The following is a 4,860-nucleotide window of genomic DNA, read 5'->3' as shown; positions in this document are numbered from 1 at the left end:
ACTGTTTGCCGTCTGAAGATCCCAGCCAGTTCTCGCTACTTAGCGGATCAAATCACCTTAACAGGGGTGCGGATGGGCCCTGCACAACCCAGTGGCGGCTTCATCGGAGGAAAGCGATGCTAATCACCCTCATAGGAGTCTCGCAAGGTAGGAGGCGCACGCAGCTGACCCCACTTTCAGGATCATGTCGTGTCTAATCTGGCTATACACATCACGGTGCTTAACGCATCCGTAGTAGTAGCGGGTTCAGGGCTATTAAGTCATGCAACATGAGCTCACTTCTCAGTTGCTGAGGTGTTTCTACTGTCTCTATCTGACAGCTGGCCTGCCTTCTCTCTTAACCTGCTGGGCTTTGCCCAGTGGTTTCTTGGCTCATGCCCAGCGCGCAAGTGCCCGGCTGCGTGTCTTATTTATCTGTCACTTCCTTGAAAGAGTTCTGGATACAAGATCTGTGGGATCAATTTTCACTCCACGCAGACTGTTCCGAGCGTTCTCCCTTGTGGGTGCTGGAGAGGAGCTTTTGGGTAACGTTAGAAGGTTTACTTATGCGTGATCTTCAATTGTGGAAGCCAGACACTCAAACATTTATGCGTAGATGTTAGTAGAGAGCAATTGAAGCCCTTGCTATGTCCATCCCGATCCAGGGCTAAGGTTGGGCTGCGCACTCGGTGGTGCTGGAATATTATTTATGAGTAAAAGAAAGACCTGTCCAATCGCTGCTCTCGACCAGTTCCTCCCTTCCCGTCTCTCCTCACTGATCCTCCTTCTTCTTGTCTTTCATGAGTTTATCCTTATAAATTGAACCGCACCCCTGCAGGACACACCACCCCATGGACCATCACGCCATTTGCTGCCTCAGTGTCGGGACATGGTTCTGTTGTGCGTTTATGCCCTGCCCCTACCTGTGTTGTCTGGTCTATTAGAGTTGCTCCTCAACCGCACTGTCTATCACCTCTGATTTGTCCGTCAGTGCAATGGGCCCCAGTCGTTGGTTGGCAATAGGAGACGACTGTACCATCATATTCAGTAATGAAGGGGGAGGTTATCTGAGTGATAAGGCGTTATTTTGTTTAAACTTCAGTGTACGGGACTCTCTGCTTTCACTGCTGTGCGTCATGCTGAATAGGGAAGTGCCGAATCTCTTAGTTGTCACCACCCGACTACTGATATGATAGATGTTTGCCCCGTCCAGGGTTGCCCTGAGTCCCAGGTTCGATTATGTAACATGCAGGTCTTCCGAATACATCAACCCAATTGGCTGCCGTAGAGACTGATGGTATCAATACTCCCTCCATGGGACTTTATTCTGTTGCTCTACCTGATTCAGGCCTGTGCTGGAGGGAAAGGAGTTGCGTTTTGGTCAGGTCTGGTTGACCCCGGCTTTGTACTCGGTAGTTTTGCCGACACCATGTACCTGTTTTTCTGTGATCGTACGGCTCAGTCATGCGTGGCCCTGCCAGCCCGCATCTGGCTGGGGCAGTCCTGGGAGTGGGGGGGACGAAGTATCGGTGTCCTGAGCGCTGCCTTGTTCTGCCAGTCCTTTGCATGAGGCATTTGAAACCTGAGCTCACTTTTCGTTTCTTCTTGATTCCGACTGGCTAATGCTGTGTTTGTGCCAGGGTCACGGACGCGGGGGTTGTGTGCCCTTTGGGTTGACTTCTTTTCTGTTTGTCATTTCGTAACCCAGAGGCCTGGCCGCAGTCTCCCTTGATATAGCTTCTGCATGTCTGGACTGACTCAAGTGTCCCTGCTACAGCTCGTGGGGAATGGGATCTCTAGATTTTCCACAGCTGAGAGTAGTACTAGCGTGGCACTAGGTTAGGTCAGTGCTCGGAGACCTCTGGGTGTGTTGGACTCCATTTCTGCCTTGTCCAAGCTCCTCACCTCTAGGTGCTGCATCGCCGTCCAGCCTGTGGCGACTTCCTGGGTGCTGCCGTTCGGCGGTGCCCCCTTCCGTGCTGCCCTCCAGGAATGGCTAGCTATCACTCGTCCAGTCACCCTGCTTTTTCTCTGCTCCTTCCTCAGGGTAAATGCAGCTGATGGCCCTCTTCAGTTAGGGGGGTGGCTGCAGCCTGCTTCTCCCCCGACTTCCCCTTGCCGGCATGGTGCTCTCAAGCCTGTTAGGCCCCTCGTAGGGCGTGTCGGCCGGCTCCCTAGTCTCCTTACCTTCCCTGCCACTGGTACGCCGGTCCCGTTTCCTCGAGGCGCCGTTTCTCTCCCGTTTGGGGAGGAATGCAAGCTCCTTCAGCCCTGAGGTATGTTGGGCCAGCTGGGCCTTGTTGGCTCTTGACTTCTTCCGGTTGGTTGCTGCCGCCTGCTGCCCAGATTGTTTTAACCCCTTGTGACCGGGTGGAACCTGCCCATCACAGGCAGCAGTCCTTAAATTTGTAATGGATCAGTCCCAGATTAGCTACATCCTTCGTAATGCTGCTGGTGGAAATGCAGAGCTGTAACCCCACCGTGGATAAACTTTTCTTGACAGGCATAGTTCTTTGAGTCCTTACTTGGAGGAAAGCACTCTGTAGTTGCGACTGGTCTTTCACTTGCTCCTTTAGCCCACATGAGCGGGATGGGATATAGAGTCTCATACCTCTTTGGTGGGACAAAGTACTTTTTCCCGCCCTCTTAGACCTGAGGGGCTGAGAGGATGGAGTTGCATGAGTTCTGACTGGACCCTATGAGATAGGCTGAGGAGCGTGGCCCTTGTCCTGCCAGCATTGATCAGGGCCTGTGGGAGGATTCCTTTAAGTACGCTCCACTTCCGGTCCTAGATTTGAGGCACTCTTTTCAGGGGAGATCCTACTGATGCTTGAAGTCCTCCTGAGGTGTCGGACTCTCTTCCCCAACTTCTTCCGTCATGGGGAGGAGGAGGATGGGACAGAGGGGTCTCTCACTTCTCCTTATGAACGCCATAACCCGCTCCAGGTCCAGCGGTTGGTACTGGGTTACGATATCGCAGTGTCGGTCGGAGAATGCTCGGTGAGGCGCCACTTTCTGTTGGCACGACAGTAGGTGATTGGAAGCGTGGACTGGCCCCAGGGGAAACGCCGCATTTCAAAGGAATTGTACTGGATGGCTTCGCCACCGGCCGGGTACCAGAGGACCCCACACCGGTCCACCTTGTGTAGGGCTGATAGCTGACTATTGCGCTACCAGCCAGTTGGCTGGGTGCAGACTCCCTCGACTTTTGTTGTCCAGCCGAGAGTGGGGCGCATGGGGCAGAAAATCCGTCCTTCCACTTGCTGGTGCTTGTGGGTCCAGGGAATGATCTGTGGTGCTATACCCGATATTCCTTCATTAGTTTTTATGCCTGATATGGCACTTCGGAGTTGTATTTTATGTGTTACCCGAGTCAGATGGCGCCTTACTGACATTGGTGGTTGACGAGTGGCGAGTGGTGGAAGCCATTCCAACGCTACATGACTCTCACCTTTCAGGGAAAGAGATCTCAGGAGGATTGCCTCTTTCCAGCATGGAAGTGTGGCGACACATCTATCAGGAGCTGGTACGCGAATGTCATTACGGTTCCACCCCCTGAGCCAACGCTACCATTGTGCCGTGGATGGTCCATGAGATCGGGAAAATCTGGATGTGTATTGGACTACTGCCCCTACCGCCATACTGTTGACTTAGACAGTATTCAGCTGCCGAGGCCAAGATACTTAGACTGTTTACTGGAAGCGTGGTTCTCTGTGTGGATCTTTGGCATGGATACTCCCAGTCCCTCTGGGGAGCAGATCAAGGAGAGACGCCTTCATCTGCCCTTAGGGTTTTCATCGTTTGAACGCATGCCCAAGGGGTTGTCTGGAGCCTGCACGTTTGAACTCTTATGGGGGTAGAAAGGTGTGGGGAATGAATTTAGTGCAAATGTCTAGTGAATTTGGATTACCTGATTGTGTGGTGGAAGAACTTGGAGGAGCATGAGAAAGACTTTCTAAGCTGCTTGGATCTCTCTTTTGTTGGGTAAAGTTTTCCCTTGATTTTCGTTAGCGTTGACGCAGAGCCTGTATTCCATGATAAGACACACGTCTGAGACCGATGCGCCTATACAGCGTTTTTATGATGTAATATGGATCCTTTGTGGTGGTTTGTCAATACTATTACTTGGTACCTCTTTTTTTGTAATCTTAGGGCACTGGGCTATTTTTTGGTTACTTATGTTATTATTTTTTGTTTCCAAGGCCTAAAAATAGCTAAGCTAAAGCTTTTGCAGGGTTTAGTCTGCAGGTTTTTGCGCATATAGCTTGCTTTACTCACGTTTAGGACATAGTTTAATATTTAGAGGACTATTTTATACTTTACTATTTTACAAAATTAACTTTAATTAACATACAATGAATATCTATGATATAACACTCATAACATTACACAATAAACTGTCAGCTAAAATATTGGCTACATAAGAACATATAAGACAGCCGTACTGTGTCAGACAAAGGTCCATCTAGCCCAGATATGTCTAAACCAGACAGTAAGGCATGACAGGATAGCCCCAGGGGAGTGACGCTAACAGAGCAGTGATCAAGTGACTCTCTCTCTGCCATCCATCTCCATCCTCTGATGAACAGAGGGCTAGGACACCAACTTTACCCTTCCTGGCTAATAGACATTTATGGAGTTAGCCACCATGAATTTATCCAGTTCCCTTTAAATATTGTTATAGTCCCAGCCTCACAACCTCCTCAGGAAGGAGCTGCCACAAGTTGACTGTGCGCTGTTGAGAAGAACTTACTTTATTTGTTTTTTTTTTTAACTGCCTACCATTAATTCATTTGGTGACCCCTAGTTCTTCTATATATGGGAATAAGTAAATAACTTTTCCTTATCCACTTTCTCAACATCACTCATGATTTATATACC

This window comes from Chelonoidis abingdonii, chromosome 4, assembly GCF_003597395.2.
Source record: "Chelonoidis abingdonii isolate Lonesome George chromosome 4, CheloAbing_2.0, whole genome shotgun sequence".
NCBI lineage: Eukaryota > Metazoa > Chordata > Testudines > Testudinidae > Chelonoidis > Chelonoidis abingdonii.
Note: the sequence above shows the minus strand (reverse complement) of the source record.